Source organism: Mesoplodon bidens (assembly GCF_964165515.1).
Source record: "Mesoplodon bidens genome assembly, chromosome: 7".
NCBI classification, from domain to species: domain Eukaryota; kingdom Metazoa; phylum Chordata; class Mammalia; order Artiodactyla; family Ziphiidae; genus Mesoplodon; species Mesoplodon bidens.
The window spans coordinates 63890671-63914095 of NC_138164.1; the positions used below are offsets into that span (position 1 = coordinate 63890671).

Genomic DNA, 23425 nt, shown 5'->3' on the forward strand with positions numbered 1-23425 from the left:
AGCCGCGGATAATGAATGGGCCCCGGCGCCCCACCCCGCGCCGCCCCAGCCCCACAGCTAGGGGTACCGGGCGGGAGGCCGGCTCTCACCTTCCGCGCACGTTCGGCTCGACTCGGCTCCTCCTCCTTCTCCTGCTCGGAGGCGGCGGCCGAGCCCGGGAGTGAGCGCGCGAGTGCACGAGGGGACGCTTCACTTTCTCCCTCCCGCCGCCGCCGCCGCCGCCGCTGCTCTCTCGGCGCCTCCCCACCCCGCTCGTGCCGGGGAGTCCCTCAGGACTGGGCGGGGGTGGGGGGGGGGTGGTCAGCGACCGTGGGGGGAGTCGGATGGGGGTGAGGCGGAGGGAGCTAGGCGAGTCGGCTGAGGGGGGTGCGTGCTCCCAGGGTCAGAGATGTGAGGAGCTCGGGTGGCCTCTGGGGGAGGAGGTGGGGAGACAGAGAGTTCTTTGAGGGGCTCTCGCGAGCGCGGGGCTCCTTGAAAGAGGGGATAAGAGTCTGAGGGAAAGCGTCTGTGGAGTAGGACAGCAGAGCCGGGGAGGGAGGGGGCGAGTAGGCGCGACAGACGAGCAGAGGGGGAGGGGGGAACCGTGAGGGGGCGTCTACGGTGCTGCCGACACCTTGGACTCCAGCTGCAGCTGCAGCCGCTGCAGGGCCGCCTCCCCAACCTAAGCCGAGCTATTGTACGCCGGCCCCCGGGCGGACCGCCTCGCCCACCGGCCCCCGCCCTCTCCCCCGCGAGGATTGGGCGCCGGCGTTGCCCGGCTCGGCCCGCCTCCCGCAGGTGGGAGGGGGCGGGAAGGGCTGGACAGACCTACGTGAGCGAGGCCAGCCGGGGTAGAGGCGGCGGGGAGCAAGCTCCTCGAATGACGTCATCGGTGCATGACGCAAGAGGCTGGGGAATCACCCGGCCACCGCGTGACGTCATTGCGCCCGCGTCTCACCTCGAGCCCCGCACACTCTACAGGGGCAGGCTCCTTGGACGCGGGAAGGCTTTGGGATGGTTTCTGGGGGCGTTAGTGGTGTGTCGAAGAAGATGGCTCACCCCCCCAGTCTTATGGTCCTCTTAAGGTTATAAAGCACCACGGCATCTGCTAGCTCCTTGCCAAGCGCTGAATTTGGAAACTACCCCATCTCCTGGGACCTCAGAGCCAGACATTTATTATACTGTTTCTGTTTTTTTTTTTTGTTTTTTTTTTGGAGGGGGGAAGGGGGCAAAGAAATGATAATGGAGGTTTCAACTGCTGTTACAGACAGAGAAGAATGGGCTTCTTTTCCCGCTTTTCTCCTACCTGAAGGCTACATTCAAAGCAAACCTTTTTCCTGAGCTCGGGTTCTGTATTTCCCAGTGCCTCTTCTATTTTCCAGTGCAGTGCTTCCATACCCCACTGTACCTCAAATTCCACATGACCCAAACTGAAACAACATTAGTGACGAGGGGTTTGGAATCAGATTGCTTTGCTTCAAATTCCAGCTATACAAATGTTAGTGACAGGACCTTAACATTTCTAAGCCACAATTTCTCTATACGTGTGTATCCTTAACTTGATCTCTTTAAGCCTCAGTTTTACCATAACAATAGCAAGTGCAATTTAGCAGTTTGAAATGTTGGCTATTCCTACTACGTTTTTCCCCCAAGCTTGCAACTCATGTTACTTTCTGGTCTTAGAGAACGGACTGCCATCCAGCAGTCCACTGACCCAGAAACCTGAACATAGCCCCCATTCTTCCTCTCTCAACACCCTTATCAAATTGGTCACCAAGTCCTTGTAGAGTATCCTAACTATTTCTCAAGTGCTTGCCCTTCTCTTCACTTACTACCATCACCTAGACAAATGAAGCAGCTTTGTCTCTCCAGATTCAACCCATTCTTACTGGTGACCAGAATGTCCTTTTAAAACCACAGATCTGATGTCTTCCCCTGTTTAAATACTCTGAAAGGGTTTTGTTGCTTTCAGGATAAAATCTAAACTCCTTAACTTGGCACTGTACAACCTTGGTGCTTACACCAGCCTTTCTAGCTTCATCTCACATGGTATATCTTTTGTTCCAGCCACACTGAAATGATACTTAATGTTCTTTGAACACACATTTCTTCATGTCTCTAGCCCTTCTCTCTTTATCTCACTGCCCAACACCTATTCATTCTACAAAGCCCAGCTCAAACGTCCTTTTTATTTTTTCATTAAACTAATATTTCTTAAGTTTCCCTGAGCCTTCACAATGCTGTAATCTTATAATACTTCCATGCCTTTAATGGCATGTAGCAGACAGCATAGTAACTTTCTTTGTGTATCTGATGCCCTGAGCTCCTTGAAAGTAAGTCATATTCCTACCCGTACTATCCATATCCCCAGTATCTAGAAGAGTGCCTGACATATAGTAAGAATCAGTGTTATGAAAATGTATTTAATAAATGCTCACAAAGTACTTACCTTGTGCCAGATACTGTTCTAAGCACCCTCTCTTTTAAACCTCTAACAACCCTTTGAGATAGACTACTGTTATCCCCCCATTTTATTGGTGAGGAAAGTGAGGTACACAGGGGTTAAGTAACTTAACCCAAGATCATAACCCAGTAAATTAGTTCTAATCTAAACTGTTTTTGCATGGTCTCAGTGGTGGGCAGAATAATGGCTCCCTAAAAATGTTCACATCCTAATCCCCAGGGCCTATGGATATATTACCTTCAACGACAAAAGGGATTTTGCAGGTGTGATTAAATTAAAGATCTTGAGATGAGGAGGTTATTCTGGATTGTCCAGGTGTATTCAGTGTAATCACAAGGATTCTTAAACGTGGGGAAAGTAGGCAGAAGAGTGAGGAAGAGGTAGATTAGACTACGTAAGAGGTCAGATGTGAGATGTGATTCAATGTGAAGAGCACTCCATCCACCTTTTGAAGACAGAGGAAGAGAGCGACCAACTAAGGAATAAAAACAACTCCAAAAGCTGGAAAAGGCAAGAAAACAGATTGTTCCTTGGAACCTCCGGAAAGAAACAGAGCCCTGCCAACACCTTGATTTTAGCCCAGTGATACTAATTTCAGACTTCTGGGCCACAGAACTGTAAAATAATGAATGTTTGCTGTATTAAGCCACTACAGTTGTGATAGTTTGTTACAGCAGCAATAGGAAACTAACACAGTCTCAAGTCAAGGGCGACTGCTCTATGCTAACAAGTGGGAAGGGCTCCTTGTTAGAGGTGCCAGGTTCTCAGTTGCATCCACCCAAATGTCTCCATCCCAGGCCTCATCCCACTCCCTACCCACAGGAACGCTGACTTTAGCATAAGAGAACAGTCAAGGGGTCTCTGACACCCCAACTATTACATTCTGGGCCTGATTTTCAGCATAATCTGCTCTCTAGCTGCAGGAAAAGAGGGTTTTTTAAAAATCTTCCATGTAGGTCTTCTGGATCTCATACATGTCCTGAATTGATAGGTGGATGACCTGAGCCTGAAATTCTCTTTCTTCAGGGCTTTTAAGATAGTTCCAGCCAATTCCATGAATTATAATTAACATTACTCCCATCCCATTCGAGTGCTAGAGCATGCATTCTCAATAATGACAACATCAACCACCAAGGAAGTGAAAACTTGTTCTTAGTTGGGCAAAACACATCTTAGATTTTATAATGGTTTGTGTCCTCCAAAGCTCAACCCTATTTTTTTTTTTTTTTTTTGCAGTACGCAGGCCTCTCACTGTTGTGGCCTCTCACGTTGCGGAGCACAGGCTCCGGACGCGCAGGCTCAGTGGCCATGGCTCACGGGCCCAGCCGCTCCATGGCATGTGGGATCTTCCCGGCACGAACCCGTGTCCCCTGCATCAGCAGGCGGACTCTCAACCACTGTGCCACCAGGGAAGCCCAAACACATATATTTTTTAAATAAATGGTGATATTATTCATACAATTTTAGAGGTATCTTTGCTCAGGCTGTTCCCTCATCCTGGAATGCATTTCCTCCTTTCTGTTCTTCATCTGAATATTTCCTGCTCATCTTTCTAGACTCAACACATGATAACACCTCTGGGAAGCCTTTTCTTGCCCTCTCTTCTTTCTTCTACCCTAGATGGATTAGGTACTACCTCTTAGGTTTTCCAATGAATCTTTAGTTCTTTCTTTTTTTTTTCTTTTTAATTTATTTATTTTTGTCTGTGTTGGGTCTTCATTGTGCACAGGCCTTCTCTAGTTGCAGTGAGTTGGGGCTACTCTTGGTTGCCATGCACGGGCTTCTCATTGTGGTGGCTTCTCTTGTTGCACAGCACAGGCTCTAGTCTCGTGAGCTTCAGTAGTTGTGGCACGTGGGCTCAGTAGTTGTGGCTTGTGGGCTCTAGAGCGCAGGCTCAGTAGTTGTGGAGCACGGGCTTAGTTGCCCCACGGCATGTGGGATCTTTCTGGACCAGGGCTCGAACTCATGTCCCCTGCATTGGCAAGCGGATTCTTAACCCCTGTGCCATCAGGGAAGTCCCTTTAGTTATTTCTTTATTACATTTTGCATCTTAATTCATTGTTTACATGTCTGCCTGTCCCAAGAGTCAGGGAGCTCCTCAATGACAAGGATAATGGCCAGAGTAGGTTTTGTTGAATGGTGTGTGGATGGATGAAGGGATGGAAAAATGGGCGGCCAAATGAATGATGCATGGAAAGAGACACATGCATGACTTTTCATCTGCTATGGAGAGCATCCTTAGCTTTTTGGCCCTTTAGCCTCAGTCTCAGCTACGTTGCCATGGAAGAGTCATTGGTAGAGGGAATATGGATGATGCCATCACCTTATTACTGGGCTATAAAGACAACTCGAGTGCTTGTCACCTCCACAAGGAAATTTTCCAAATCCCATCAAACTTCTGTGCGTAGTCCCGGACTCTGGCCCCTCATTCACTGCAGAGGCAGCAGACCTGCTCAGCCATCCTGAAAACTAAGCATCAGGAGACCCAACTTTCAGTCTCAATTATGTGATAAACTTGCTATACATGGCCTTGGACATGCTGCTCCCCTGCCACAGGCCTCAGTTTTCTCACTTTACAATAAGAGGAGTAGACTGAGTGGTCTCTAATTCTCCTTTCAGCACTCACTTTCTATGGTCTTATAATTTACTCACTGTTGATCTCACTCAGAGAAGAGACAGGATAGAGAGCACTGCCCACCTTACCTAAACTGTGCTCACTGCCACTATCTCACCAGGTTCCCTTGGGAAAATCTCTACTTCCCAGAGCCCCAGTTTCCTCATCTGGAATGGGAAGATTGAGCCAGATTTTACACACTGAATTTATGCCTAGGGTGACTATAAATGCAACTTATGCAAGTCCTCTAATACAAAGAGAATATTCCATTTAAAGATGAACTTTCAGAGTCTCTGAAAATATAGTAAGATTGCATTAGTTGATGTTCTCTGCTAAATGTATTCTCAGAGGCCATCATGTTGAGCTAAAATAAATGTTTTAGCTTTTAGAAAAATCACTCTGATTTTGGGCAAAGCAGTTCCCAAACTCATTGCAGAGTCAGATCACACTGATTTTCAGAGCTGCCAAAAAATAAGAAAATGGCTAAGATCAATACTGCAACTGCTGCTAAATTCTCAGTTGCTTCAGAACTCTTCACCTTTTTTTCACAAAATGACAAAATTCAGAGTCATCTAAAGGTTGGAGTTCATTATCAATATTATTATAATATCAAGCTTAGACCTACTTTCCATTAGAAAACACCATAGTTATTACATTAATTATAATAGAAATTATTAGCCATCAATATGAAATTTCAGTAATGAGCAAAAATTTGGGGAAGCATTTTTCCCCATATAGTAAAGGGTTAATATATACATATAAAGAACAGGAAGAAAATGCATAAAAATCTTAACAACATATGAAAAGTTGATCAATATCATTAGCCATTATGGAAATGCAAGTTAAAACCATGATAAAATGCCACTATATACTTTTTAGAATGTAAAATATTAAGAAGACTTACCAAACCATGTGTTGGCGAGAATTTAGAAGAGTGGTGATGTATACTAGATTAGAAAACAGTTTCTTAAAACACAGTTTGGAAGTGTCTTAAAAAGTTAAAGGTATACCTACCAAATGATGTAATAATTCTAATCTTAGATATTTACTAAAGAGAAAACATATGAAAGCTATATCCATAGAAGTTCTCTTACATGAATATTCATAGTAGTTTTATTTGTAATAGCCAAACACTGGAGATAAACTTTTGGTGGTGATGGGTATCTTGGTTGGAGCAATGGCTCCATGTGTGTGTATGTATATCAAAACTTATGAAATTGTACCAATGTTCATCAACAAGTGAATGGATAAACAAATTGAGGTATATCCATACAATGGAATACTACTCAGCAATAAAAAAGAATGAACAATTTATGAATCTCAACAAATTATGCTGAGTGAAAGAAGCCACATAAAAAAAGAATATATAGGGCTTCCCTGGTGGCGCAGTGGTTGAGAGTCCGCCTGCCGATGCAGGGGACGCGGGTTCGTGCCCTGGTCTGGGAAGATCCCACATGCAGCGGAGCGGCTGGGCCCGTGAGCCATGGCTGCTGAGCCTGCGCGTCTGGAGCCTGTGCTCCACAACGGGAGAGGCCACAACAGTGAGAGGCCTGCGTACCGCAAAAAAAAAAAAAAAAAAAAAAAAAAAAAAAGAATATATAGCATATGATTCCATTGATAAAATATTCTAGAAAATGTGAACAAATCTACAGTGACAAAGGAGATCAGTTGTTGTCTGGGTTTGGGAGAAAGAGTGGGAGGGAGATCACAAAGGGCACCAAAAACTTTGGGGGTGATGGATATGTTTATGATCCTGATTGTGACAATGGCTTATTAAAACTGACCTAGGGCTTCCCTGGTGGCACAGTCGTTAAGAATCTGCCTGCCAATGCAAGGGACACGGGTTTGAGCCCTGGTCTGGGAAGATCCCACATACCGCAGAGCAACTAAGCCTGTGCACAACTACTGTGCTCTAGAACCCGCGAGCCACAACTACTGAAGCCCACGCACCTAGAGCCCGTGCTCCACAAGAGAAGCCACCACAATGAGAAGCCCGCGCACCGCAACGAAGAGTAGCCCCACTCACCACAACTAGAGAAAGCCCGTGTGCAGCAAGGAAGGTCCAACGCAGCCAAAAATAAAAATAAATAAAAATAAAACACCTAAAGTTTATTTTATTATTAACTCTGGTTTAAAAACAAAAGACAAAGGGAATAAGACTCAACCATTCTCAGTGATTATTTGTGAGGAAAATACAATAAGGTATTTTACATGTTTTTGTGGAGGGCCTGCTCTATGGGGAAACTCACACATTGACTTATGAACCAGAAGTATTCATCAATCCAGCCAGAAGTGGGAATGTTAATTTATGTGAGCTGATATGGTCCTGAGTTCATACTGCTCCCTAAAACATTGAGTTGATATGTGCTGCCAACACACACACACACACACACACACACACACACCACTGAACTTTCTGGCATTTGGGGCTTTTACAGATAGAACAGACACATCCTGGTTGATGTATCTTGCCCTCTTGACTTTTTCTTGCACTCGCCTTGCAAATCCACTATCCTGCATCAGCCAGCGTTTCCATTCTCTGCTTCGACACCTGGCTCTGAGAGTGACTGGAAGGCCTTTGAATGCACATGTGTAAGATAAGTGAGTCTGACCATAAGTGAGTGAAAGAAGTTTGATCACTTGGAAAAACTAGTTGTAATCACTTCATGAAAATGAAAACCTGTGAACACAGATTCTTATAGCAAAGATTAATGTATGTAAGTCAGTTCAGCTGGGGACCCTCCTCTGCTGAAAGGTTGAGATAAAATTGGTTTAAACTCCTCTTCTCTCCAACTCCCTATCTTGTGAAACTCCAAAGCCCTCTTCAAGATTTCAGTTTCTTCCCAGTGATCTTCTGTTATCATAACCACCTGGCCTCTAGGCTCCTGACTCCACACCTCTTCCACTGTTCTGCAGTCCATGGATCCAGACTCAGTCCTATTCTGTTTCAACCCCAACTATTCTGATGTCATCTGTTGTGCTGCAATTTCAATTCTGACACTAAGCAACCAGAGTTATTGTCAGACTCCACAGCTGTAAGGGCACAGTCCCCAACAAGACTGCCCCCACTCCAGACACCAGGAGCAAGTAGGGGCCCAGGCCACCCATACTCCCAACCAACTGGCTACAAATCCAGAGGGTTCCTCCAATCCCCCTCAGGTTCCATAATTCAGCAGAATGACACAAAACTGAGGATAGCACTATACTTACAATTAGAGTTTTAAAGGATACAGATCAGACCAGCCAAATGAAGAGACACATAGGGCAAGGTCTGGAAGGGTCCTGAACACAGAGCTTCTGTGCTCTCTCCCCATGGGATGAGGGCACTTCATCTTCCCAAAATGAGTTCACCAACAAGGAACCTCCACTGAGCTTTGCTGTCCAAAGGTTTATTGGCGTTTCGTTGATTAAATCATGGACCATGCACTTGAACGCAATCCTTCTTCCCTCCCTGGAGGTTGGGCTGGCTCAAAGTCCCAACCTTCTAATCAGTGGTTGGTCTTTCTGGTGACCATTCTCAATCTTAAAGCTATGCAGGGTCCCACCATGAGTCCCCTCATTAGCATAAACTCAGGAGTGATCCAAGGGACTCATGAATAATAAAGACACTTTAGTCACTCAGGAAATTCCAAGGGTTCTAGAAGCTCCATGCCAGGAACTCTGCAAATTATTTTTGGAACTTCTAAATGACTTGAGCAGGGCTGACCCCAGCCTATTCCAGTGATCCAAACAGGTGATGAAACCCAGATAATCGGTACATTCCATCTCCCCGGCCAGACTACTATTCAGGGATAGGCTTGAGGGAATTCTTGGTGAGTGAAGAACTCTTACCCCTGGGGCCACTGAGCTGGTAGAAAGGTCAGCCTAGCATTGCTAGTGCCCATCTTTGCCAGCACAAGTGAAAAGTCTGCTTGAGAGTGAATCAAGGCAAAGGAAAACAAAATCAAGAGATGGAGAGAAAACGCAAATATGGATGACAAAGTTTGACTTCCTGAATCCAACCATGTCTAACTAGATATCTGGGTTTTCCCTTAAGCCACATTGAGTTAAATTTCTGTCATTTGCAATTGCAAGAGTGTTGACCAATACCTTCTTTCTTCCCCCTCCTTTTCACAAGCAATAAACCATACTCCTCTCTTTGTTTCATGCAAAACAGCTTCCCCTTGTCTGAGCTGGGCATCTGCTGACATCTGTGTCTGCAGGGCATTTCAAAGATTTTTCATAAAGACAGTTTCCTCCATGTGAGATACATTGGTGTCATCCATTTTTTTCACTCTGTAACAAAAATATTTATACAATCAAGACTGTACTGTATGTATAGTTTCTTATCTTCTTTTTTCAATTTTCAGTCAACAAATATTTATATAAAAACTGCATGCTAGTCATATACTAAGCAACTAACATGCTATGTTGAGAATTTTCCCACATCATTAAAAAGATTTTGTAAATGTAATTTATTATTAAGCAGCACAGAATATACAAGCACATAGACAGGTTTCTTTTTTAAGATTTTCATTTTTTTAGAGCAGTTTTAGGTTCACAGCAAAATTGAGGGAAAAGTACAGAGATTTCCCATATACCCCTATTCCCTTATAGATAGTTTTTAAACTGAACGTTTATTGTAGAATATTTAGCTTGTTTCCAAGTTTTATGAATAATGATAGACACATAACACCATCTAAATCTCTCATCATTTCCTTAGAATAGATTCTCAGAAGTAGAATTTCCATAAGAACTTCATTTTTTACCTCCAAAAAATGCAGAAAAAATTTACCAATCTCTGTTGTAGTAAAGCGTCTATCCCCTCTTACCCCAACTTGCCTGGAGAGATCTGGCCTAAAATACCTTCAGATAGCACAAGAATCACGTTCCTTGAGAGCTTCCTGTTTCCTCTGAGTGCTCCTCCTCAGCTGTCCTTAAAGGGCTGGGGACTGACCAGGCAGCAGGCAGCCTGTCAACCCGGCAGACCTCTGGAGGCATAGTACCTATAACTGCTTTAGGAATTGCTGAAAAAAAATGGCATTCAGGGCAAGCCTGAAAGGGAGCTAGATGCCAAGACAAGAAAGTCAGCACTAATCATGACCCCATTTTCATTTTTAAGTCTCTTTTTCCCTACTTTATTTTCTTAAGACGCATATGTGATTTATAATGGAAAATTTTAATTTACTGGTAAAAACAACAACAAAATGAGTTTCTCAAATTCAGTGTGGGACTGGAGATAATCTTCTGGCCCCTGGAAAAGCAGTTGTGAGCTATCTAGCTTGGCAATGCTTCCTACAAATCACTGGCTGACTCAGAAAAATACATATGCACTTTAGTCACACGAAGGACAGGGTGATTCCCTCTGGGACCACCACAAAGGGGAACTGATGACTGTCTTCCAGACCTGGAAGAGGGTCCCAAATTGCAATGTGTGAAAATAAGGGGTGGGTCTAAGAACTGTCAGTGGGAGCCTCCAAAACAAAGATTTTTGACTCATTGCAAGAACCTTCTAAGAGGCAGAGTAGCCCAAAGATAAAACCAGCTGCTCCAGGAGGTGATGACTTCCCCATCCTGTGAAGTGTTAAAGCACAGACTGGAGGCCAGTTGTCCTGGGTGGTGTGGCAGGGATCCAACTGCAAGGCAGGACAATGGTTTTCAATCTTTTTGGTCTCCGGACTCCTTTACACTCTTAAGAATGACTGAGGATCCAAAGAACATTGTTTATATAGGTTCTATCTATCAACATTTACCATATTAAAAATTAAAACTGAGAAAATTTTAAATACTTAGTAATTTATTTTAAAATAACATTAGTAATTCCTTTGTACATTAACATAAAGAAAAGGTTTTACAGAAAATAACTATATTTACTCAAACAAAAAAAATCTAGCAAGAAGAGTAGCATTTAAAAAAAAATCTTTTTACTATCTAGATCAATGGAACACAACTGGACTATTATATCTGCTTCTACATTTAATCTGTTGCAATATGTTCTTCAAGGTTGGTTGCAGTGTGGAATCTGAAACCATATCAATGAACTGTGACAGAGATCATAGAGCCTGTGCCCAAAGAGATCACAACTGAACAATAATAAGGGAAAACACTTATTGAGTGCTTACCATTATCCAGGTTATATGTCAAGTATTCTACACACATTACTTCAAACAACTTTATAAAGGAAATTTACCTATTTTTACAGATGAGGAAACTAAAACATAGAGAAACTGTATACCTTACACCAGGTCACACAGCCTGGTGAAGCCAGGATTTAGAGCAATTTAGCCTAACTGTTCTAATATTTTTCCAAAGAAGACACACAGATGGCCAACAGGTATATGAAATGATGCTCAACACTCTAATCATCAGTGAAATGCAAATCAAAGCCACAATGAGATTATCACCTCACATGTGTTAGAATGGCTATTATCAAAAAGACAGAAAATAACAAGCAATAGAGAGGATGTCGAGAAAAGGGAACCTTTGTGCACTGATGGTGGAAATGTAAATTGTACAGCCACTTTGGAAAACAGTATGAAGGCTCTTCAAGAAACTAAAAATAAAACTATTACATGATTCAGCACTTCTACTTCTGGTGATATGTCTGAAGGAAATGAAATCACTATCTTGAGAGATCTGCACCCTAATGTTCATAGCAGCATTGTTTACAATAGCCAAGACATGGAAACAACCTAAGTGTCTGTCAGTGGATGAATGGATAACAGAAATGTGACACACACACACACACACATACACACACATTGTTTTTTTTTTTTTAATTTTTATTATTTATTTATTTATTTATTTATTTTATGGCTGTGTTGGGTCTTCGTTTCTGTGCGAGGGCTTTCTCTAGTTGCGGCTAGCGGGGGCCACTCTTCATCGCGGTGCGCAGGCCTCTCACTGTCGCGGCCTCTCCTGTTGCGGAGCGCAGGCTCCAGATGCGCAGGCTCAGTAGTTGTGGCGCACGGGCTTAGTTGCTCCACGGCATGTGGGATCTTCCCAGACCAGGGCTTGAACCCGTGTCCCCTGCATTGGCAGGCAGATTCTTAACCACTGCGCCACCAGGGAAGCCCACACACATTGTTTTTTAATTCAACCATAAACAGATGGAAATCCTGCCATTTGCAACATGGAGGGACTTGACGGTATTACACTAAATGAAATAAGTCAGACAGAAAGACAAATACTGCAATATCTCACTTTTATGTGGAAAAGTATATGTTTGGCTTAAAGTATATGTTTTAAGCCAAACATATATATATATGTTTGGCTTTAAAAAAAAAAGCCAAACTCATAGAAACAGAGAGTAGAATGGTGGTTGCCAGGGACTAGGTTGGGAAGAATGAGGAGATGTTGGTCAAAGGGTTAAAAGAAAATAAATTTTTTTAAAAATTAAATGAGATAATCATAGGCCCCAAAAAGGTAAATGATGTTTATTGTTATTTTTCTCTGTGTGGCCTCCTATCAAGTAAAATCATAGACTTCCCTTCCCTATTGCTTCTCCAAGATTTCACCAGATACACAAATATTATATTGGCAGGTTGACAATACAATCGATCATGCAGCCGAGATATATCTTTTCTAGAAAATCTGAGTAGAATTCATTCTATTTTTAATAACTGGTCACTCTTGTGGACTTGTTTTCTTATCCCAAATTCAGGACTTAAAGGTCCTACTCTTTTCAGCTGGAAGATGCACTATATGCTAGATATAATTGGCAGAGAGTTAACTCTCCGAAGGAGCATTTTTTAAAGAGAAAACTGTAGCTTCAGGAAAGAAAAAAAGATGGGTGGGTACCGGTTGTAAGAAGTGATGTTGCATAAGAAGACAGTAACTCTGTTGAGCACCATAATACGGCAATTCAGAGTGAGGGTCATGGAGAGTAGAGTGGTGGTTACCAGGACTTGGGGGATGGAAGTTAGGGGGAGCTATGGCTCAAAGGGTATAAACTTCCAGTGATAAGATTAACAAGTTTGGGGACCTAATGCACAGCATGGTGATTACAGCTAATAATACTCTATCATATACTTGATACAGAGTGTATCTCAAATGTTCTCACCACAAAAAGAAAATGCTAACTATGTTACCGGATGAAGGTGGTAACTAATACTACGGTGGTAATCATTTTGCAATTTATAAATGTATCAGATCAACATATTTTAAACCTTAAAATTATACAATGTTATGTTCCAATTATATCTCAATAAAGCTGGGGGGAAAGTTTTTTTTTTTAAAGAGTGAGGGTCAAGCAAGGCCTGCATTTTTCACACGTTGCCTCAGGGAACACTCGCCCAGTGAAGAAGCTCAGGGTAAAGGCACCACCACCAAAGCAGGAATGAGAGTGACCTGACACCAGGAGGGAGACCCCAAAGAGGCCACAGCCACAGGAGGCCGGAGTCCTGGCCACTGTCGCATTCCCCGAGGGCTTCGACTGGCTCCCTCAGTTTGCGCACCAGATGAGTGCCACCCGCCTCATGGACCCTGTCCTGCCTTGCGTTGTCGACCCAGTTGCCCTGTTGCCAGAATGAGCTGAAGTCTGAATATTGCTCAGCAGGACCAGGCATAGCACGGGCCTCTTCTCTTGTGGTTTCGCTTGCCAATGACCACTATCTTGATAATTCCGTGTGACAGACAGGGTCTTGGTGCTCCGGCCTGGTGTCAGGCCTGAGCCTCTGAGGTGGGAGAGCCGAGTTCAGGACATTGGTCCACCAGAGACCTCCCAGCCCCTCGTAATATCAATTGGCGACAGATCTCCCAGAGAATTCTGTCTCAACACTAAGACCCTGCTCCACTGAATGACCAGCTAGCTCCAATGCTGAACACCCCATGCCAAATGACTAGCAAGACAGGAACACAACCCCACCCGTTAGCAGAGTCCGCCTAAAATCATAATAAATTCACAGACACCCAAAAACACACCACCAGACATGGTCCTGCCCACCATAAGACAAGATCCAACCTCATCCACCAGAACACAGGCACCAGTCCCCTCCACCAGGAAGCCTACACAACCCACTGAACCAACCTTACCCACTGGGGACAGACACCGAAAACAATAGGAACTATGAACCTGCAGCCTGTGAAAACCAGACCCCAAACACAGTAAGTTAAGCAAAATGAGAAGACAGAGAAATACACAGCAGATGAAGGAGAAAGGTAAAAACCCACCAGACCAAACAAATGAAGAGGAAATAGGCAGTCTACCTGAAAAAGAATTCAGATAATTGAATAATTATAATGATAACAATGACAGTAATGATAGTAAAGATGACCCAAAATCTTGGAAATAGAATGGAGAAAATACAAGAAATGTTTAACAAGGACCTAGAAGAACTAAAGAGCAAACAAACAATGATGAACAACACAATAAATGAAATTAAAAATTCTCTAGAAGGAATCAATAGCACAATAACTGAGTCAGAAGAATGGATAAGTGGCCTGAAAGATAAAATAGTGGAAATAACTACAGCAGAGCAGATTAAAGAAAAAATAATGAAAAGAATTGAGGACAGTCTCAGAGACCTCTGGGACAACATTAAATGCATCAAAATTCAAATTATAGGGGTTCCAGAAGAAGAAGAGAAAATGAAAGGACTGAGAAAATATTTGAAGAGATTATAGCTGAAAACTTCCCTAATATGGGAAAGGAAATAGTTAATCAAGCCCAGGAAGTGCAAAGAACCCATACAGGATAAATCCAAGGAGTAACATGACAAGGCACATACTAATCAAACTATCAAACATTAAATACAAAGAAAAAATATTAAAAGCAACAAGGGAAAAGCAACAAATAACATACAAGAGAATCCCCATAGGGTTAACAGGTGAATTTTCAGCAGAAAATCTGCAAGCCAGAAGGGTGTGATAGGACATATATGAAGTGATGAAAGAGAAAAACTTACAACCAAGATTATGCTACCCAGCAAGGATCTCATTCAGATTCGACAGAGAAATTAAAACCTTTACAGACAAGCAAAAGCTGAGAGGGTTCAGCACCACCAAACCAGCTTTACAGCAAATGCTAAAGGAACTACTCTAGGCAGGAAACACAAGAGAAGGAAAAGACCTACAATAACAAACCCAAAACAATTAAGAAAACGGTAATAGGAACATACATATCGATAATTACCTTAAGTGTAAATGGATTAAATGCTCCAACCAAAAGACATAGACTGGCTGAATGGATACAAAAACAAGACCCATATATATGCTGTCTATAAGAGACCCACTTCAGACCTAGGGACACATACAGACTGAAAGTGAGAGGATGGAAAAAAATATTCCATGCAAATGGAAATCAAAAGAAAGCTGAAGTAGCAATTCTCATATCAGACAAAATAGACTGTAAAATAAAGACTATTGGACTTCCCTGCTGGTTCAGTGGTTACGAATCCACCTGCCAATGCAGGGTACACGGGTACAAGCCCTGGTCCAGGAAGATCCCACATGCCACAGAGCAACTAAGCCTGTGAGCCACAACTACTGAGCCTGCACTCTAGAGCCCATGAGCCACAATTACTGAGCCCTCGTGCCTAGAGCCTGTGCTCCGCAGCAAGAGAAGCAACTGCAATGAGAAGCCCATGCACTGCAATGCAGGGTAGCCCCAGCTCATGGAAACTAGAGAAAGCCCGCACGCAGCAACGAACACCTAGCAGAGCCAAAAATAATAAATAAATAAAATAAACAAATTTATAAATAAATAAAAACAAAATAAAGACTATTACAAGAGACATAGAAGGACACTACATAATGATCAAGGGATCAATCCAAGAAGAAGATATAACAATTGTAAATATTTATGCACCCAACATAGGAGCACCTCAATACCTAAAAACGTTAACAGCCATAAAAGGGGAAATCGACAGTAACACAAAAATAGTAGGGTACTTTAACACCCCACTTTCACCCATGGACAGATCATCCAAAATGAAAATAAATAAGGAAACACAAGCTTTAAATGACACATTAAAAAACATGGACTTAATTCATATTTATAAGACATTGTATCCAAAAACAACAGAATACACTTTCTTGTTAAGTGCTCATGGAACATTCTCCAGGATAGATCTTATCTTGGGTCACAAATCAAGCCTTGGTAAATTTAAGAAAATTGAAATCGTATCAAGTATCTTTTCTACCAACACACTATGATACTATTATCAATTATAGGGAAAAAACTGCAAAAAATACGAACACATGGAGGCTAAAGAATACATTACTAAATAACCAAGAGATCACAGAGGAAATCAAAAATATCTAGAAACAAATGACAATTAAAACACGATGACCCAAAACCTATGGGATGCTGCAAAAGCAGTTCTAAGAGGGAAGTTTATAGCAATACAATCCTACCTCAAGAAACAAGAAAAATCTCACATAAAAAACATAACCTTGGGCTTCCCTGGTGGCGCAGTGGTTGAGAGTCCGCCTGCCGATGCAGGGGACACGGGTTCGTGCCCCGGTCTGGGAGGATCCCACATGCCGCGGAGCGGCTGGGCCCGTGGGCCATGGCCGCTGGGCCTGCGCGTCCGGAGCCTGTGCTCTGCAGCGGGAGAGGCCACAGCAGTGAGAGGCCCGCCTGCCGCAAAAAAAAAAAAAAAAAAAAAAAAAAACATAACCTTACACCTAAAGCAATTAGAGAAAGAAGAACAAAATAAAACCTAAAGTTAGCAGAAGGAAAGAAATCATAAAGATGAGATCAGAAATAAATGAAAAAGAAATGAAGGAAACAATAGCAAAGATCAATAAAACTAAAAGCTTGTTCTTTCAGAAGATAAAAAAAATTGATGACACTTAGCCAGGCTCAACAGGAAAAAAAGGGAAAAGACTCAAATCAACAGAATTTCAAATGAAAAAGGAGAAGTAACAACTGACACTGCAGAAATACAAAGGATTATGAGAGATTACTAAAAGCAACTGTATGCCAATAAAATGGACGACCTGGAAGAAATGGAAAAATTCTTAGAAAAGCACAACCTTCTGCCTAAACCAGGAGAAACAGAAAAGATAAACAGACCAATCACAAGCACTGAAATTGAAACTGTCATTAAAAATCTTCCAACAAACAAAAGCCTAGGACAGATGGCTTCACAGGCGAATTCTATCAAACATTTAGAGAAGAGCTAACACCCACCCTTCTCAAACTCTTCCAAAATATAGCAGAGGGAACACTCCCAAACCCATTCTACGAGGCCACCATCACCCTGATACCAAAACCAGACAAAGATGTCCCCAAAAAGAACCACTACAGGTCAATATCACTGATGAATATAGATGCAAAAATCCTCAACAAAATACTAGCAAACAGAATCCAATAGCACATCAAAAGGATCATACACCATGATCAAGTGGGGTTTATCTCAGCAATGCAAGGATTCTTCAATATACACAAATCAATCAATGTGATAAACCATATTAACAAATTGAAGAATAAAAACCATGATCGGGCTTCCCTGGTGGCGCAGTGGTTGAGAGTCCGCCTGCCGATGCAGGGGACATGGGTTCGTGCCCTGGTCCAAGAAGATCCCACATGCCACGGAGCAGCTAGACCCGTGAGCCATGATTGCTGAGCCTGCGCATCCAGAGCCTGTGCTCCGCAAGGGAGAGGCCACAACAGTGAGAGGCCCGCGTACCGCAAAAAAACAAACAAACAAACAAAAAACCATATGATCATAGATGCAGAAAAAACTTTCGACAAAATTCAACACCCATTTATGATAAAAACTCTCCAGAAAGTAGGCACAGAGGGAACCTACCTCAACTTAATAAAGGCCATATATGACAAACCCACAGACAAAGCCAAAAAAAATCACATTAATGCCTTTTATTTTATTACACATTAAAGTGAAAATATTTAGGTTATATTGGGTTAAATCAAGTATATTATTAAATTTAAAAAAAAAGTAGTGATGGTCACAGAGTCAAGTGTCCTGGGTTGGAGTCCAAATATGTAAAATCTAGCCTTCTCTGTGCCTGTTTTTTTTTTTTTTTTTTTTTTTTATTATTTTTTATTATTTTTTTATTTTTTGTAGTACGCGGGCCTCTCACTGTTGTGGCCTCTCCCGTTGCGGAGCACAGGCTCCGGACGCGCAGGCTCAGCGGCCATGGCTCACGGGCCCAGCCGCTCCGCGCGGCATGTGGGATCCTCCCCAACTGAGGCACGAACCCGTGTCCCCTGCATCGGCAGGCGGACTCTCAACCACTGCGCCACCAAGGAAGCCCCTCTGTGCTTGTTTTATCACCTAGAAAATGGAGATAATAATACCCAATAGTAATAACTAATACAGTTGACATGAAGACTAAATAATTTAATATAGGGGTTCCCTCGTGGCGCAGTGGTTAAGAATCCGCCTGCTAATGCTCAAACACAGGTTTGAGCCCTGGTCCGGGAAGATCCCACATGCCACAGAGCAAATAAGCCCGTGCACCACAACTACTGAGCCTGCACTCTAGAGCCCACAAGCCACAGTAACTGAAGCCCACATGCCTAGAGCCCATGCTCTGCAACAAGAGAAGGCACTACAATGAGAAGCCCGAGCACCGCAAAGAAGAGTAGTCCCTGCTCGCCACAACTAAATAAAGTGCACAAGCGGCAATGAAGACACAACACAGCCAAAAATAAAATAAATTTATAAAAGAAAAAAAAATCATCCCCTACTTGTGATTTGGTAGGTCTTGTTTTAAAAAAATAATAATAATAATTTAATACATGTAAAGCCCAATAGAAGTACTCAGGATATAGTAAACACCCAGTGAATGTTAGCTGTTATTGCTATGCATCAGGTCTATTCTAGGCACTAGGGCATAATGAAGTCTAAGATAGACGAGGTTATTGCATTAAAGAGCGTAACTTCTAGGCAAGGGATGTGTCAGATTTCTTGTTTGTTCTCCAAATCCACTTTCGACACTTCTCCACTCCTCTCAGTGCCTCCGGAGCTGACTGGAAGACCACATGAATGAGTTCCCCTGTCTTCTGGTTTCTAATTGTGTGTCCATGCTACCCACATTTTTTCCCAGCAGATTACAAATTCAGGGGTTCCCACGATCCCCTGCTCAGGTTTGATAATTCACTAGAATGATACATAGAACTCAGAAAAGTGCTATACTTTCTTTTACAGTTTATTATAAAGGATACAAATGAATAGCCAGATGAGGATACAAATGAATAGTACATAGATTGAGGTCTGGTACATAGGAACCTCTGTGCCCAGGGAGTCAGGCTTTGCTACCCTCCGGAAACATGGATGTGTTCACCAATTCAGAAGCTCTCTCAATCTTGTAGTTTAAGAGTTTTTAAAACCCAATCTCCAGTCCCCATCACCATCCAGGAAGTCAGAGAGGGGGATGAAAGTGGAAATGAAATTGGTTGCTCTTTCAGCTGACCAGCCTCTATTCTAAAGCCATTTAGGGACCTCATTCTGAGTCATCTCATTAGTATAAACTCAAGTGGTTGAAAGGGGCTCCTAATGAACAACAAGAGATAATCCTATCACTCAGGAAACTCCCATGGTTTTAGGAGATCTGTGCCAGGAACTGGTGACAAAGACCAAGTATATATTATACCATAGTCTATATGAAGTTGTATACACATCCAAATCAGGACTCATTTCTCATTTATTTTACTGAAACTTTTAAAAACATCTCTCCAAATTTCAGTTAAAAATGATATATTAGGAAAAAATGATACATTAGAGTTTCATCAACTTTTTGAATAAACTCTCTTCATTTTGTTTGTGTCAGGTTTCTTGTCCAAGTTTTGAAAATGTATTTTCGAATCCTTAAATGTTTCTGTATCTATATTGCAAGAATTTGAACAATTTTATAACAGGTAAACTCTCACTACCCTTTGACTCTTTAAAGAAAAATCCACATTAGTATGTGTGTTTAAACTACCCCAACTGCAAAACAACACAAAAAAGAAACTGTTATAATTCAAACCATTTAATTAGTATCCTCATAGAAAACAGAGCATCTACAAAATAAAAACAGGATGTTATGAAAAGGAAAAAATATTGGAAATTAAAAATATAAATGCCAAAATTTTTAACAAAAGAGTTGTAAGATGGAAAAGAAATCTCCCATAAAGATCGGGGGGGGGGGGAACCTGTACAAAATGTGAGACAAAAATACAAAGTCTAACATTTGACTAACAAGAGATCCAGAAAGAGAACAGAAATGGCAAGGACAAAACTGACAGAGAACTAATAGAAAAGAAATACTTGGAGCTGAAGGACATGAGTCCTCAAGTTGGAAAGTTCACAAAAGTCTAGCACGATGAGGGACTCAAAGTCCATACTTAGGTTGTTGTGAAATAGTAGGACCACAAGGAGAAAGAAGGGAAAATCAGGTCAACTGCAAAGGATGACCTGGATACCAGAAGACTATTGACAGTGCCTTCCAAATTCTGAGGGAATCTGACTACAATTATACAATTTAAATTAAAAAGAGAAAATCACCAAGAATAAAATAACATCCACATGTCCACCATTCAAAATAAATACATGTTAACATTTTTTCGTTTTTGCTTCAGAAAATAAGTGAAAACAGAGCACCCCATACTCCAAAGCAACCATTCTCGTAAATTAGATGTGCACCTCCTAGTCTATGTTTTCACACTTTTACTACCTGCATGTGTAGCTATAATCAATAGATAGTGAGAGTTGTGTATTTGAAAGGTATTTGAATTGAAATCTTATGGTATATCTCCTTCTGCAGTTTGTTTGCCATCTTCTCTGTTCTATCTGCAAGCAATGCACTGCCAGGGGCACATCCAGGCTTCGTGGGGCCTGAAAGTTAGAAAATTGGTGGCGGTGTGTGGAGGCGGGAAGAGGGAGGTCTCTTTAAGAAAAGAATATTAAATTATGAATACAAAATTATATCTGACAGTAAATTTTTATTTAGAGTGAGAAAACAAATTACAACAAATTACAACTTTTAAAAAGCTGACACACCTCCATACGCTTTTTCCCCTACAGCTTTTAACTGTTTACTTTTTTGATAACCTCTTCATAGGACAATGATCTTATAATTTTCAATAGAGAGAATAGAAAGATAACTCAGTCTTGTCTCTATGGTTGATCAAAATTCATTCTCTGTAGCTGATAGTTTAGAAAAGTTTCTTTCTGCCTCACACATCATTATCGGTTAGGTCATATAAATTGTTAGGATTATTGTCAACTTTGGGAAAGCCCTGATTTTGCACTCTGACATTTTCCTTTTTAATACCAAACTGTTCTTAGTTTGTGGTTGCACCATCTTCTATGAGGATACTAATTAGATGATTCTTTTAAATGTTTATTTCATGTTTTGGTCTGTTCCCCTGAGTTATCTCTGCTTCCTTCAGTATTATTATTTTATCTGTTAGTTTATCTTGTCCTTTATGCCTAGTCATCATTGATTGTTTATACATGCTTGAGAATGAGGAGAGAGAAGAGCTTCCTGTGACTTCTGCGTGGGAGGGTGGTTGGGAGGCTGAAAGCTTTGTTTTATAATGAGCAGGCAGAGAACCAGCCATTATACTTGGAAAGTCTAAAATCCAGACACAGGGACTTTCCTGGTGGTCCAATGGTAAAGAATCCACCTTACAATGCAGGGGACGCGGGTTCGATCCCTGGTCAGGGAGCTAAAATCCCACTTGCCATGGGGCAACTAAGCCGGTGTGCCACAACTACTGAGCTCACGCGCCTCAACTAAAGAGCCCGCATGCTGCAAACTACAGAGCCCACGTGCCCTGGAGCCTGTGCACCACAACTAGAGAAGAGGAAACCCACACGCCACAACTAGAGAGAAGCCCGCATGCTGCAACGAATGATCCCTCATGCCTCAACGAATATCCCGCGAGCCACAACTAAGATCCGATGCAGCCAAAAATAAAAATTAAATAAATAAATAAAACCCAGACACAGAGGATAGTCCTAATTCATTCTGTTTCTTTAGAATAAACCACCAACCTTCCTGCAAGCTTTGGGGAATATCCTGGCAACCAGACCCTCTGTACCCAGGGATGGGATGGGAGCATTGATGATTAAGGTTTCAGCTCTATAGCTCACTTCTATCATTAGGCCAGTAGTGGCAAAAACATTGAGAACACAGCATAAACAACACCCTCTCTTATATACCTCTAAAACTCATCTATTTGTAGAGGTCTACTTTGCCATCTTCCTTTCAACATGTGAAGGTAAATCTCAGGAAGAGCTATGCCTCTGGAATTTTGCCTGAGAGCTGGTCAATGCCCTCAGCCACAACGCCCTTCCTCCTCCATATGCTCACAGCTCAGAAAACACTTCTCAATGCTCATCCTATAGGAGTGTGAGCAAGGCACAAAGATGTGACAAATACTAATGGCACATTTTTAATTTTTAAAAACTAGGTCAGGGCCTCCCTGGTGGCGCAGTGGTTGAGAGTCCGCCTGCCGATGCAGGGGATACGGGTTCGTGCCCCGGTCTGGGAGGATCCCATATGCCGCGGAGCGGCTGGGCCCGTGAGCCATGGCCGCTGGGCCTGCGCGTCCGGAGCCTGTGCTCCGCAACGGGAGAGGCCGCAGCAGTGAGAGGCCCGCATACCGCAAAAAGAAAAAAAAAAAAAAACAAAAAAACAAAAAAAAAACTAGGTCAGTCACAGACGTGAATAGCACCAAAACACAGCTGCTTTCGAGTTTCTTTTTGTTTTTTGTTTTTTTTTCTGACAAGGTCTAATTAGAAGCTGCAAGAACAACTAAATCAGAAGTGTGTGTTTGATTATAATATGAGCATCACCTGTGGCAGGTGGCTTTTGCCTTGACTATATGGCTCCCAGTCCAGAGTGGGAGTAGCCTCCAATTTGACTTAGAAACACAGAGCCCTAAATCCATAGAGTTTGCAATTTGCAATATGCATAAAAAGGTGGGGTGTTCCACCATCATCCCAACACAGAGGTCAGCTCAAACTGGTTCTGTCTATTCCCACTTTGACAGCAGCGTCAGGATTTCCTTTCAGGACATCATAACCTCTCCAGCAGGCCATATTCCCTCTCCCTGTGTTCTGAGGCTGACAAGAGTCAACGTTGCTAACATATGAAAGGTCAGATGGGGAAGGAAAGCTTGCCAAGCCCTCCAGGGCAAAAGAACTCATTCCAAATGAGATGCTCGGGGGCAGCCCAATTCTGTAGGCCATGCATGGTCCACTCCAGACAGCAGAATGAGGGACAGCTGGTCACTGAAGCAGTTCCCACTTCATGGTTCCTCCTCCCATCAAACCTCCTGAACCACCTCCCCCCATTTCTGATCTCTCCACATCTTCCTCTTCTGTGGTCCATGGTGAATGCCACCCCCACACTTTTCTCATCCTGCTCTGGCCTGTGGTCATTTATCTGGTCTCTGAGCAGGAAAATGTGCAAGGTTGCAAACCAAA

General features: G+C 42.5%; 1 protein-coding gene across 8 annotated transcripts in view; it reads right to left on the reverse strand.

The window, feature by feature from the left end:
• Positions 1-23425, reverse strand: part of PAK1 (p21 (RAC1) activated kinase 1) — a 236681-nt gene that overhangs the window by 147394 nt on the left and 65862 nt on the right. For 6 of the 8 annotated variants that reach the window (XM_081241109.1, XM_081241114.1, XM_081241110.1 and 3 more), the window contains one exon: positions 9147-9332. The gene's annotated coding sequence lies outside the window, so the exon portion shown is untranslated. Of the gene's footprint in view, positions 1-89; positions 734-9146; positions 9333-23425 lie in introns of those variants that run through there. The other 2 variants (XM_081241111.1, XM_081241107.1) reach the window with 2 other exon arrangements.